The sequence below is a fragment of the Castor canadensis genome, chromosome 2 (assembly GCF_047511655.1).
Source record: "Castor canadensis chromosome 2, mCasCan1.hap1v2, whole genome shotgun sequence".
In the NCBI taxonomy this organism is placed as follows: domain Eukaryota; kingdom Metazoa; phylum Chordata; class Mammalia; order Rodentia; family Castoridae; genus Castor; species Castor canadensis.
This window is the reverse complement of record NC_133387.1, coordinates 146779718-146794962: the sequence shown is the minus strand read 5'-3', so window position 1 is coordinate 146794962 and position 15245 is coordinate 146779718. Positions and strand designations below refer to the sequence as shown.

General features: G+C 45.6%; 1 protein-coding gene across 9 annotated transcripts in view; it reads right to left on the bottom strand.

The window, feature by feature from the left end:
- Positions 1-15245, bottom strand: part of Cgnl1 (cingulin like 1) — a 148478-nt gene that overhangs the window by 109367 nt on the left and 23866 nt on the right. The gene's annotated exons all lie outside the window — the stretch shown is intronic.

Here is a 15245-nt window from a genome sequence, read left to right as displayed (position 1 = left end):
TCCAAAAGTAGCAAACAGGCCCCCGGTTATCAAGCAGCTATTTAGGAGGTAAAAGGATGGCTTGGAATTCCAACAATGCCAGCTCGACAAGCCTGCTTCCTGGTACATCTGCCAAGATTTCTGCAGAGTGAATCCCAGTGCTAAATATCCTCCCCTGCTTTCTGAAGAGTATTTCAGAAAGCCAACCAACCAACTGGAGAATCCAGGCAATCAGTCTTCGTCCTCATGAGGGAAAAGAGCACGGGAATTCACATCAGGAATAAACTTGGCCAAATGACAACAAACTCCAGAGCCATGGGGAAGTGGCATTGCAGTGCGGCCTCCTCAACCTCCCTGAGGACTCCAACTCACAAACCAACCAAGCCTTGTAAATGTAGGACCTGTTTGTTAGCATGGGTCCCAGAGACTGCTATAAACGATGGACACCTGGATTTTCCCACAGATACTACTAAACACCGTATACCATGGGTATTACAAAATAAGAGACAATAACACTGTGTAACAACTCAAACTATTAGAAAAAATTAAAATAAACTGTCTAAAATAGAAACTTAGATTCCTACATGTGTAAATGCATGTTGTCTATTGTTCAAGACAGTTATTATTCACAAGGTTGGTGACAGCAGGGACTTCATTCCCCAGCAAGACCTTCCTCCCTAGAATTCTCTTAGGTGGGTGGTAAGACCAAGGAGAGTACCCAAACCTAGACCCCAAAGTCACCCAAAACGCACTGTGTCTTGTTCTCAGTGGCTGCTCAGGTCATTGTAGAAAACAGGCAATTCGTGGAAATATCCAGAGCATCTTTGTGGTCCTTAGTGACTCAAGTGGTAGAGCGCCTGCCTAGCAAGTGTGAGACCCTGAGTTTAAACCCCACTATGACCAAAAAAAAAGGGACAAGATCAAGCTATAGACATACTTTGGAAATTCTTCACTTAGAACATAAATTGACTTACATGCTTTGTAGATAATAAGGTTAAGCATGTTTTGTTTGTTTTTCCTTGGCGCCTATAACTTTTGGCTTGTTTTAATGAGTAGTTGGGGGGTTTTGTTGAAGTAGTTGAAATACTTGAGATGAGCCAGAATGGGAGAAAAAGGAGTTGGTAGCAGGATAAAAGTCCTGCTTACAGAGCTGGACACACAGTAGTACATACCTGTAGTTCCAACTACTCTGGAGGCTTTGGCAGGAAAATAGCTTGAGTGCAGGAGTAACAAATGTATATATGTAACAAATGTGTATGTATATGTAACATGTATATATGTAAGTAAACAAAAATGTATATATGTGCCAAATGCTGCTACTAGGTCTAGAACAAGAAGGGAGCCCTCACTGCCTTAGGCAGGATGGAGATGGAAGGTAACCTGGACTTCTACCCTGGAGTTGAAGGCTTGGAGTCCAACCAGAGTGGGCTAACAAAAGAATGAAGTAAAAACCACCCTTTCAAGGGAAGTTAATTATCCCAGAACTTCAAACACAAAACTAAAAAGCTGACATGGAAGACTTTACTGCCTTTCATGCCATACTCTCTCCCTGCCCCCATCCCAAGATGGAATCTCCGCCTCCTCTCCTCAGAGATGTGCTTGCAGCCTGGAAGGTGCAAATAAAAAGGCATAACCTGGAATTCTTTGTCAAAGAACCCTGAGCAGGAAGCCTATGTACTTTTATAGAACATTACTTTTTCTTCCCTCTGGTTGTTAACCTGAGTTGCTGCCAAACCTCTAAGGGTATGGTGAGATCAGCTGAAGGGATGTGGCCTGTTTATTAAAGACCAGTGAGAGGTGCACTGGAACATACCTTTTCACTCTGAAGTGCCAAAAAAGACACCAATAAGAGAAAAAAGTCATTCCTTACCCCTCTCCTCTACAGAACCCTGATCTATCAGTGCCCACCTCCATCCCAGGCCACCCTATGCCAGGTGGAGGGAACCTACACAGAACCACATGCTACAGGTGAAAGGGCTTTGAAAGACCACCTAGCACACTTGAACTTCCCCTAGGTGAGCCACTGTCAAGCTCCCAGTTATAAACGTTCGACCCAAACCCCTGCTCTGTCATCCATTTCCCTCCCAGCCATCACTCCTCCCATGCCAGTAACACAAGTCACAACTCCAATCTATCTTCCTCCACCTGAGCCCAACTTTGATACCAGGTCCCTCACCTTGGCCTTCTGTGCCACAGCAAGCAAAACGGCACAATCCTTTAGTTTGCAATAATAATGTAATTAACTCTTAAGTATGCTTACTATGTACCAGTGCTCACCTAAATGCTTTCACATTGAACTTTAACCTACTCTGAATTGTAACATCCAACACTCCTCTGCATATTAACCCAAAGTTGAACATTAACACGCACCTGGCAGTCTCTGTGGCTGACTGAGGGCTACATAGAACAGCACAAAAGTAGAGAAAGAATTTAAATGTCTTAGCTTTTTCCCAGGGGCTAATTTACAAAAGTTTTTGTATTAAAAACCAAAGTGTCATTTATTTCCCCTAGCAGATTTCTCTGGTGGGAGCCCTTTGAGTCCCAACACTGGATGGAAATCATGGTGTGAACCCTTAGTCACATGTGCCCTGTTCTCTGTTCTCTGACTTTTCTGAGTGCAATAGGAAGCAGACACTCCTATCAAAATAGATGATGTCAAGTTTTGAAATGAAACAGGTAATAAAAGTTAAGCAAAAAAATATCCTGGGTATTAAAAAAAAAAATCACCAAAAAGAAAAAGGAAGAAACAAAAGGAAGACAAAGAAAGGAAGTCCCTGCTTCCCTCCTTAGCAATTAAGGGTTTTTAAAAAAAAAAAAAAAAAAAAGTCACTCTAGGGTGAAGGGCCACCCTTCTCTCTGGAGCTGTGGGCTTCATTTGTAACCTAACCAGGGACAGATAGCTCCTATGACTTCTCCACTTGTGATATGTGAGCAGACAGATGGAGGGAGAAGACATGATGACCGGTCTAAGAAAGCTAAAAACACTGAACCATAAAGGAAGCATTAAAAACCCACAATCAGCATCCCAGGGGAGAAGTCTGCCTCCAGGAAGCCTTTCACTCAGACCTTTGAACAATCATCACTGCATCCACATTTCTGATCTCAGCAGGGCTCCCCGCATGCCCGGCCTGCTCACAGGGGCACAGGGTGCCAGGGCAGCTGGGCATGCTAAAGAGCCAGAACTCCATCCAAGTCCAAGTCCATCCACAGCATGGTCTCAGCTGCCCTTCTCAGTGGGTCTCCTGCTTTAAAACCAGGCTCTGGGGCTGGGGGCTGGGTCAAGAAGCAGTAGAGAGCTTACCTACCTGTGAAGCCTTGAGTTCAAAACCCCAGTACCACACCCACAAGAGAAAGAAAATCATCCATAAAACTAGGCTTTCCTGCTCCAAAGTAGGCTGGGTATATTTGGGGGCAGAGGCCTTTCCATCAGGTTGCCTAAGTGCAATCATTCCACTGAGGGCCATTACCCCCAGTTAAAGCATGCGTTAGCCACAAGTCCCATCAGATATCCTCAGGCGACTCCAACCAAGAGCTTAACCTGGAGCTCTCTCCTCTAAATGGACCGCCAAGAATGCCCCTAACCCAGGGCAATGTAGGAAACAGGAGACTCTGCGTTGCTTAGAGAGAGAAAGGAAATTGGTGATCTGGTTTAAGAAAGGTTCCCTCAATGGCCCAGGGGTACCGATCCTTTTTCTATATTCAGTGGTGTCTTAGCTCAGGCTGCCATAACAAAATGTCACAGACTGGGTAGCTTAAGCAAGAGAAACTTATTTTTCACAGTCTAGAGGCTAAGTCCAAGATGCCAGCTAATTCCAGGTCAGGTGAGAGCTTGCTTCCTGGCTTACAGAGAGCTACCTTCTCAGTATGTCCTCACATGGCCTTTCCTCACTGTCTGGACACAGAGGGCAGGGAGAGACCTCTCTCTCCCTTCTTATAAGAGAGCCTAATTTCCATCACGAGACTCTTCCCAGCGTCATGATCTAATCTAAACTCAATTATCTCCAATACCATCATGTTGGGTGTTAGGATTTCAACCCCAATATGAAGTTTGGGGAGGAACACAAACCTTCAGTCCACAGCAAATGGACAGGAATAAAAGCAAGCAAATGAGAAGAAAATTACAAGACCTGACATTCAGTAGCACTCAGTCACAAACCCTTAGGAAGTTATAAGAAAATGAATTGTTCACAAGCTTTTTCTAACCTAGTTCCTTTAATGGCTGACTTTACATCCTCCCATTCATTTCTCTTCTAAAGACCCACCAGACCAAAAGAATCTATGATACCAGCTCATGAAACAACCTCACGGAGGGAGGGAAAGGGGACAGGTGCTAACTCTGGAAATGAGTGAAGTCTGTAATACCAAAGGCAAAGGAACTGAACATAAGTGTTTTACGATAGTGGATAAAGTTGTTCCCCACAGACGAATGTGTTAATAATTCTGAAACCAAGATGGATGTATACTGAAATTGAACAATGAAAGAAATGGATGGCAGGTGATAGGAGCCTTGTTTCTTGCTGTTGGATTTGGAGATAATAGATCTGCAAGGATCTCAAATGATCCACGTGGTGGAGACGTCAGTATGAACTCATGTTTCAGCTGATATGCAGATGGCTGCATGTGGAACTATTTCCAAAGTCTATGTACACCAGGTAGCACACGCACAACTTCCTTGTTCCTTCAACTGAGAAGATCTGTAAGCAGCAATACCCCAGTAGCAATGAGCAACCCAATACCCAGATCCTAGTTTCTAATGCCAATAATTCTCCCTAAAAAGGAATCAGGGCTCCTTGAAGTAATGGATTATAAGGCTGGGTCAGGGAATACACAGGACAAGCATCTTGTAATATCGAAAATTTTAAAGTGCTTAAAAACAAAACAAATAATACCCATGATGATGGGGTCATATCAAGAGGAGAGGAGTCACCTGAAAGAGTTCCCAGTGGTCAAAGTAAAAACAAAATATAGTATTGGATTTAACCCAAAGTGTGAAATAAATTTCCACGAGTCCACACTTGATCAGCAAATAACTGAATACATGCATAAGTGGGGAACATACAAATAAATCTTCTGTGCAGAGTTCCAAAGAATTTATTTCAATACTCTGTCTGCCCTGACTCCTCCACAGAGTGATTCCTTCTAGAAAGTACACCACATGGAAAGGGGAAAGGAGAGGGAGCTGCATGGGGAGAAAACTGCCAAGCACTGCCTCAACAGGGGCCATACTGAAGCATGACCAGCATCAACTATAACAACTCATGTTGGAAACATGGACTGTGAGGAGGAAAGACACCTTATCCTGTGGTTTTTCACCCAGTAACCACTAATATCAGTCAAGTCATGAAAAAGATGTAAGACAAAATCCAACAGAAGAGCATCCTACAAAATGCCTACCCAGTACTCCTCAAAACAAGTCATCAAAAACAAGGAACATCACTAAAAAGAGACATGCTGAGTAAAGGTGGTACCCTGGATGGGATCCTAGACAGAAAAAGGACCTTAGATAAAAATTAAGAAAATATGAATAAAGAATATATATCTGCTAATAATTTATCAATTTTTTATTAATTGTAACAAACTAAATATATGATGGTGATAATAGGGAAACCAAGTGTCAAGTATAGGAAAACTTTCTGTACTGCCTTCACAATTTTCTTACTGTTTTTATAAGTATGTGATAGTTATGCAGGGGATTTCCTTATAGAATGTTATTAAACCTCTACCACTATTCTAAAATAATGTTTTAAAGTAAAGAGCTTTAAAAAAAAAAAAGCCACCAGGCAGCAAAACTACAACTGTTGTCAGTGTGGTTACTCCAGAGATGGCACTCATATTTTCTGACTTATGCCTGTTGGGCAAGCAGAACAAAGCTATTCACGTTCTTTAGCAGGTCACCTGGACCTCTGCCAGGAAGAACTGCACAAACCCTCTCCCGAGGCCAGGTGAGCACAAAGCATCACATCACAGGACCTGGGGAGAGGCCCAGCAAAAGCCCCAGCTCAGGGCACTCTACAAGGAGAAGTATGAATTTGATCTCCATGGGGATAATTTATAAGCTGTGGACAATTTCCCATAAGCCAAAGAGTAGAACTAAAATTTTCAGCTGCATCTTTAGCAAATAAGAAGAAAGCAGATAAACACCGAAGACATGCCTTCCCCAGAACAGAATACCAGAGTCACGTTTAAAAAGGAGCAGTAAATGAAAGCCATAACCAACGCTGCTTCTCCCTGACAGTCCTCTGTCCTTTCCTTTTCCATTGAAGAGCCAAAGAACATGCTTCTCTAACAGAAAATTGGACAAAAACAGAAGGGCTGATTTAGCCCCACAGCAGAACAGGAGAAACCAAATAGGGGTGAAAAGGAAAAGAAGAGAGAGATTTAGAGCAAGGAAGGAGACAAGAGATGGGGTGATTATCTGGAGAAGATATTAACTAAGCTTTCTGGGCCCCAGGAAGCCACAGGGACAGGAAATGCAGACTGGGGCGTTATAGTGGTTGAATACAAGGGAGGCCAGGTTCAAACAATCCTTACAGAGCTCCACCTGGGCACTGCCTTCCCTGACCTGAGTGTGGGACGTGGCCTTTCCTCCCAGCAACAGTCCTTCCAGCTACTCCCCTCTTGTAAAGGGTTCCTCCTTAGCTAGTCACCTAGGACTTCCTGATGGTGTCCCTCATGTCTCAGGCAACTCAGACCGCCACCTGCTGAAACCAAGGATACCACCACCAACGTCCAGGGGCTCAGGCCACCTCTTGCCCCTGTTGGGATGTGAACCCCAGTGCAGTCAAAGCCCCAAGCCACTTAGCTGAACACAATGTCACCCAACAACACAGACCCAACCCAGAGGCCCACCAAGTTCCCAGGCATAGCTTGTAGTACCAGTCCTAACAGCAACTATATTTTCACGTTTCTATCACTTGTTTAAATTTGTACTTTGTCTATGAACACCGTCAGACTGCAAGAGCATGGGGACAGGGACGGCATTGGCTTTTTTTTTTGCTCACCAAAAGTACTGGCTCTCCTGCCCAGTGGGCTACAGCATGTCTGGCAAATGTAATTATTTATGAACTCAATAAGTGAGTGACAGTCCTAGAAGCCAACTCCCTGAAGGAAAAAAGGCCATTTCAATTCTGAGTGACAAGTTCAGAGTCTGACCCTGGAATTGGGTTACCCATAGAAATGGCAGTGTTAACAGTGACTAGGAACCTGGTCCTATTATACAAACTAGTAATTATTACTGATTAATAGCTAATAGTGTAGTAATAAATAATACCGACCATTCGCTAAGTGCCAAGTACTATACTAGGTGCTCCATCTTTCAGCCACCGGGCCAAGAAAGTATTACCGCCATTCTGCAGGTGAGGTAGCTAAGGCTCAGAAGGGTTAAGTCACTCGCCCAAGGTCACCTGAACAGCTGCAGTAGAACCGGAAGCCACACATGTCTGACTCCAAAGGTCAACTACATCACAGGTGTAAGAGATGTTGGTAGTGGACCTGGACCCTCCCTGACTGCCCTTTTTCTTTTTTCTTTTTTTTTTATAGCAGTATTGGGGTTTGAACTCAGGGCCTCACTCGTACCAGGCAGGCACTCTTATCACTTGAGCCACTCCACCAGCCCTTTTATGTGATGAATTTTTTAAAGATAGGATCTTGCAAACTATTCACCCAGTGTTGGCTTTGAACCTCGATCCTCCCTATCTCTGCCTCCTGAGTAGCCAGGATTACAGGCGTGAGCCACCAGCACCCAGCTTGACCACCATTTATGACACTGGATCCCAAGAAGATGCATGCTAACTCCAAACAATCAACTAATTGCAAAATTAGTTGGAACTTATCTGGATTGTGGATTGGGGTCAAGAATGAAGGCAAAGGGACTGAAGATGCAGCTGCCAGGAAAGCACGCAGCATGGACTAAGCACCTGTGTGTCCCCACAGTAGAGATGAGACCAGTTCCTGGAACACCTGATTCCAAGTGCCTTCTGAGAGCCATGCAGTGGTCCAGGAGACTTCCTGGAGTAAGTCAAGTTCACAAGAGAAGGAAGATGGAAGCTGTGTGCCCACATGGTAAGGAGGCTTCCTGAACAACAGGGATAGAGGGCTTGCAGGAGGATGGTGGCTTAGTTAAGAGGAGCAGCAGACTGCACAGCTATGCAAGATTCTCAGGGGAGAATGTTCCCAACCACTGTGAAGAGGTGGGCAGCTGTGGTCCTAATGACACTGAGCATGGAAACATCTCTTGCCTCCACCAGCAGCAAGACTTTGGGCAACTCTGACCCATTAAAAGGCGATGGTAGGTGTCCAACCCAACACATGAAGAGCTGAAGTCATCACTCCCTGATCCACAAGAAAGAGCTGAGTACACAGACGGAAGCCAGCCACTTCATGGGGCCATTGTGGAGTCAAACAAGGTCATGAAACACATTTTTTCAACTGTAATACATTAGAAAAATAGAAGCTACCAAACCTGTATTTCGATGGTCTTTTTAAATCTGACCTCTGACATTTGAAAAGTCTAAAACCACAGCAATAATTCAGTCTCACAGAGTATGTGGACTCACACAGCAGCTCTACATCAGGGACTCCAAGCACAGTGACAGTCCTCAGGAGAACAGTGGCCACCTGCAGTCCCACTCCAGACTCACTGGAGGAAATCAAGAGAGACTGGCCTCAGCAGGGAGGTCAAAGAACTAAATGGCCTTGCTGAGTTTCTGAAAAACACCTCAAGTTTCTCTTGGGGTCTCTGGTTCCATCACCATCACCCAGAGACCACTGCATGGAGGCCCATAATGACCAGGGAGGGAAACAACAGTGACAAGGAACAAGCAATCTGCTTCCATAGAGGCTCAAAAACAGTTGAGAGTCACTGTGCAGGGAGGGGGCCCAGACCAACTTTAAGGAAAGGAGGTCAGTGCAACTCACTGGCTGGAAATGACCCAGGGGACAATAGGGCTGCATTCCTCACACAGGTGCTCATTGTAGAGGTCACCTGTGACACCTTCCTCCACCTTCAAAGCCAGCAGTGTGACATCATCTCTCTCTGGCTGCATCCATCATGGAACATCCTTCTCTGCTGGCTCCCTCTTGCCCTGACAAAGACCCCAGGACTCTGTTGAACCCACCTGGGTAACCCAGGCTACCTCCAAGCTCAAGGTCACTAATTTAATCATTACCCTCTCCCTTCCCCTGCAAGTTATCTTCACCCATCCCAGGATTAGGACATGGACATCTTTGAGAGGACCATTGTTCTGGCAGGAAGTCAGGGAGAGTTGGGTCTCCAGAAAAAAAAAAAAAGAAAGAACTTAGTGTTCGGCTACTGGAGTGGCTCAAGTGGTAGAACACCTGCCAAGCAAGCATGAGGCCCTAAGTTCAAACCCTAGTACCACAAAAAAAAAAAAAAAAAAAAGAACTTAGTGTTCAGAGAGAGGCCATGACAAGGTGAGGAGGTCGCTCTACCCTCGGCTTTCCCACTTCTCCTGCTGCCCAGAGATCCCACGAGACACCATTCAAAAAGCCTCCATCAATTGCCCTGGAACATTTCTCACTATGCCTGTGCCCAAAGCCACACAAATGATTGGCAGGACTGGGATTTGCTCTCGTGAATCCTTCACCCCAAAGGCTGAGCACTTAACCACTGGAACCCAGAACCACAGGCAGTGCCTTAGGTGAGAGCTGAGGTGTCAAACACATCAGCAGAAGGGTCACATCTAATGAAGTTTACCAGGGAGAATCTGAGGCTCTGAACCGGGGCCTAAGGAACTTTTTGCAGCATTTGGTTTTTTTGTTTTGGGTTTTTTGTTTTGTTCTGTTTTGTTTTGTATGGGGGGGGGATAGTTTTTATTTAGTTATTTATGGCAATACTTGAATTTTAACCCAGGGCCTTACACTTTCGAGGCAGGGCTCTATCATTTGAGCCACAACTCCATTCTTTTTTGCTTTAATTGTTTTTTGGATAGAGTCTCATCTTTTTCACCCAGGCCAGCCTCAGACCATGATCCTCCTACCACTGCCTCCCCCATAGTTGGGATTATTATAGAGATGCACCACCATGCTTGGCTTGTGTGTTGAGATTGGGTCTTGATAAGTTTTTGCCCAGGCTGGTTATAGTTTGAGAACTACAACTCCTGATCTCCACCTCCTGAGTAGCTGAGATTACAGGCAGAAGTCATCTCACCACTTTTGGTTTTAAAAGAGCCATGGGGTGGGAGAGGAAGCAGAGCTGACAGGGTTACTGTGAGACAATTGTCAAAGATCACTGTGATTTCTGGAAATGACAGATGCAGATTCAGCAGGGCAGGGGAATTAACCAGTCAAGAACAAGTCCCTAACTGTGCCAGAGTTTGTCCTTTCACCCAAGCACACAGCCTCACAGGCACATGCAGGGAGCCCTAAGGGGCAAGGGCCACCAGCACTGAGATCCCATGAGCCAAGTGAGTCCTGCCAACCAGTGAAGACCCACAGAGAGATAAAGGAAGCCAGGGCCTGGTTTAAGAAAAGAGGGACAGAAGCTGGGAGTATGGCTCAGGTAGTGGTATATTTGCCCTGAACCCTGGGTTTAATCCCCAAAACTACCAAAAAAAAGGTAGCCAGGATGGTTTCATGGTGAAGACACTAAAAGAAGGCACTGGTACCAGTTCCAAAAGAACAACAAGACAAACGCCCATCAGATATAAATTCTAGAAGGGCTGTTGTGTGAAAAGGAGATTAAACCTGTTCTCTGTGGCTCCAAAGGTCAGGACAGGGACAATAAGTCGATGTGCCCAGCACACAAATTCTAATTCAATCTAAGAGGTGAAAACATATCTAACAGCGAAGGCTGAACATGAAACGGGGTGTTCCAGGAGACAGTGAGCCCCATGGGTGGCCCAGTGCACACAGGGCGTGGTGCACACTCACAGATGAGACAGCAATTGCTCCAAGATCACCACCTCAGTAATGGCAGGTTCTTTCCAAAACTGAGGGTCTACGACTCCCTCCCATACTGAAGAGTAACAATCACCCCTTCACACACACAGAGGGCATCAAGACAGTCACACACAGAGAAGCTGGGAGGGGAAGGAGTGCTGTGAGGACACAGAACGACAGGAGATCAAGGCAGTTTCAGCAGCTCTCAGCCTGGTGTTTTACCAGTTCAGCTGTGGCTGTGTGCAGCAAGGATAAGGTGCCCACAGCCTGAACCTCCAGCCTGGACCAGAAATAAGTGAGAGTCTCAAGACTAATTCACCAGTCACCATTGTAATCCTAGCTACTTGGAAGGCTGAAATCCAGAGGATCAGAGGATCGTGGTTCAAGGCCAGCCTGGGCAAATAATTCATGAAACCCCATCTCTAAAATAACCAGAGCAAAACGGGCTGGAGGTACGGCGCAAGCGGGAGAGCATCTGCTTTGCAAGCATAATGTCCTGAGTTCAAACTTCAGGCCCACCAAAAAAATAAATAAAAAGAACTTCAAGCACATCACAGCACCTGTCCTATCCCAAAGTCATCATCAGCTGGCTGAACTCTAAGGCAACCCAAGCCCGCCCCCACAGGAAACCTGGGCTTGCACACTAACAGGGACTTTGAATGCTGAATATACAATTGACAGAGAACAGAGGAAAGATGCGCCTTGATGGATTTTCCCAGAGGCATTTGATGCTCTCGGTTTACACTCTCTAACCTCTCAGTGTTCGGAAAGGGGCAGCAGACAGTGCGAAGGTCATCAGTGAGGTTCGGCAAGATGTTAAGAAAGTGAATACAGAATGGAGCCAAAGGAAGCACCCACACCAAAAAAGAGACTGAGAGCTGGCGATGGAGGCTCACACCTGTAATCCCAATTACTCGGTAGGCAGAGATTGGGAGGATCGAAGTTTGAGACCAGCCCAGCCAAAAAGTTATCGAGATCTACATCTCAACAAACAAACTAGGCATGTGGTCTACATCTGTAATCCCAGCTACACAGGAAGCACAGGTAGGAAGATCATGGTTCAGGGCCAGCCCTGAGCAAAAATGCAAAATTCTATCTGAAAAATAAAGCAAAAAGTATTGGAGGTGTAGCTCCTTGCCTAGCAAGCACAAGGCCCTGAGTTTAAACCCCAGAACCACAAAAAAAAAAAAAAAAAAAAAGAAAGAAAATTTTGGTAAAATCCTTCAAGAGTTAGGTGGCCTCTTTGGTACTCTAGTAACTGTGTCCTCTGCGTTGTTTCTTTTCAGACCCATGTTAAAATACAATCACCACATACATATTAACTTGTCACCCTCAAGCAAATCCCACGTTCTCTCTGGAATCTCACAGACACAAACATGATAAACTCCACTAAAAAGTTTTTTTTAAATAGGATCGCATTTTTATCTTTTTGGCGAAGGCAAAGAGAAACAAAAGCTGAAACAACACGGATTCATCATGTTTAAAGCTAGCAGATGAGTCTGTCCCGTTCCACGGTCCCTGAGTACCCACTTAAGGCCAGGTTCCCTCCTGAGCACAGTCCCCACCCTGCAAAGGGACCAAGTCCTTGACTTAGACACAGTGCAGTCTCCTCAAATCCTCGCTGTCAGAATCCTCAGCCACCCTGGATCAAACACCTGCTGGGCTCACGGCTTGTGCTTCTAGCCTTCCATTTGGGAAGGAATTATTGCCACTGTCAAACCCCGAAAGGACAGGTCCTCATGTCAGGCATGGCACAGTAAAGACGCTCTGTGGGAACTTTCCATTCAGATCTCCCTCTAGCTGTTTGGTTTTCCAGACCAGACATGATTTTTATTGGACCCATTTCTCAACATTTTTCTCCTAAGAGAAACAACTCCCTGGCTAGACTCAACTTAGAGCCACACAGCCACACCTAGTCCTGTTGTCGTGGTTACCAGGCTCATTTGATGCTTCCCTAGAATGCCTCATCTACTCCAGGACAGGTGCCAGTCTTAGCCTCCTAGAGGTTCCTCCTTCCCCCATTCCCCACGGCAGTATGGCTGCTGCCTGTCGATCCACCCCCCTGAGGTCTCTCGGCCACTCTCTATCCATGCTGACAGCCTAATTTGGGCCTCATGTGGGTCTCACTTGGGTGGCAACAGTGGCCTCCTAAGTTGTCCCTCAGATTACACGGTGGTCTTCCTCCAGCTCATTCTCCACCTGACTTGTGTGGTTGTTTCAACTACCGTATAAAAAGTCACTCAAAAGTTGGGTGTGATAGCACAGATCTGCAATCCCAGCACACAAGAGCCTCAGGCAGGAAGATGGGAGTTTGAGGCAGCCCAGCTACATAGTGAGAGCCTATCTCAGAACAACAGAAAATTATAATAAGCCCACTCTATTCTCAGATTTATTAACCGTTTTGACCAAGCACAATCAAAAAAACAGTAAATTTAAAAAAAAATTTCAAAAACAAAAACTTTTAACTGCCAAGCTCCAATTCTGCAGCTCAGTGGATGTGCAGAAGCCCAGTCAATCCCGGCACATCCTAGATGTTTAAATCATGTGACCTGCTGAGTGTTTCCTGCCCTTCGTTTTGTGAAAATCTGCCTCCCAAAAAGCGAAGGGAGCCCCCAAAGCAAGGTACAAGTGAATGTGCTCACGTGAAGTGATGGGCAAAGGTGTAGATCTGTTGAGAGGCGGCCTGTCTTTAGGGAAGTGGGTGACATCGCGGGAAAAATGAGCACAGCAGCCGCAGCACTGGAGACACTGCAAGGAGATCTAGTGTTTGGAGAGCCGTGTCAGTGTGCACAGCAGTAATTTTGTGAGTCAGGTAGCCGGCTGCCCGTGGTTCAAGTCACAGGTGCAGGGAAACCTGAGTGATTTCAGATCACTGAACTCCATGCATCCTGAGCATGCTGGCTTTCCCTCCATGGGCATCCTTGGAGCCATAGCCCCTCAGATGCCGGGGTCCAATGACTCATTTTTTCCTCTGCTTTCAAGATAAAAACACAAGCTCCGTAACAGCACACAAGACTTGATGGCAGCCAGCCACATGCAGGTTCTGCACCTGCTCCCAGGTCACCAAACCCTGCTCCTCTCAGGCCTGACCTTCCCTGTCTCTCCCCCTGACCAGATTCTGTGCTTTTTGTTTACACACACACAGAGAGACACACACACACACTCACAAGCATCCTCAGCCCAGGCACACACAAACTGATGTCCTGTTTACCTTCCTTGGCTGGAGGGACAGCCAAGGGCTTAATCCCTACCGTGTTGCCTTCCCCATGGTCCTCAGTGAATGCACACAAGTCAAAAGGCAACTTGTAGGGAGTCTAAAGTCTCGAACAATTTCTCTGCTGCCAAAGAGAAAGGCACTCCTCCCTGCAGGGTCTGCTCTGGGAAGGCTGGCCGGCCTGTGCTTGGGGACTTGCAAGTCACACTCCTGAGTAATGGATTCTGCGACTACAAAGGTAACAACTGAACTGGGCACATCTGAGAGACCAGCTTCATCTCTGAGTGGGGCAGTCAGGACAAGTGTCTCCAAAGGAAATGACTTTAGGTTATGAATGTGTGGGCTTGTCAGCCCTAAGGTCCAGGCCCCAGGGGAACCTAACTGATTTCCCTTCAGCAAAACAAACATAACAGGGTATGACAGCCATGATGGCTAAAGGGGAGTGACTTCTTAGGATAGGCTATGAGATTCTAGCATCAGCAGGACACAGATATTAACTCAGGTCACTTATGCCCTTACCTTCTACCCCATCCTCATCTCCATGTCCTTTGAAGGCCCCAAACAGAATAACTTTTTTTTTTTTTTAATACTTCAAGATAGGTAATATTTCTGCCGGGTAGCAAGGGGTAAGGGAGGGAGCGGGGGAGGTGGGGAAGGGAGGGTGGGGAGAAGGGAGGAGAAATGACCCAAACATTGTATGCACATATGAATAAAATAAAAATTAAAAAAAAAAAAGACAGGTAATAAACCATCAGTACCCTTTTTGTACTTAAAATTTTAAATATCAAAAAGGCACATTTTGGTTTAGGCAGCAAAAAGATGACATGTTATTCTAATGAGCTTTCTGATAAGAAATCTCATCTATGCTTAACCCATTTTTCACAATTATCTTTAAACATTTTTGAGGGTGTTAAGAGTAGAAGCAATTCTAAGCTGGGCATGGTGGTGCACATCTATAATTCCGGCTACTGGGAAGGCAGAGGTAGGAGAATCATGGTCTGAGTCTGAGGCCTACCTGGGCAAAAGTGCAAGACCCTATCTGAAAAAATAAACTTAAAAAAGCAAGAGGACTAAGGTGTGGTTCAAGTGGCAGAGTTCTTGCTTATCAAGTGGGAGGCCCTGAGTTCAATCCCCAGTACCACCAATAAATAAA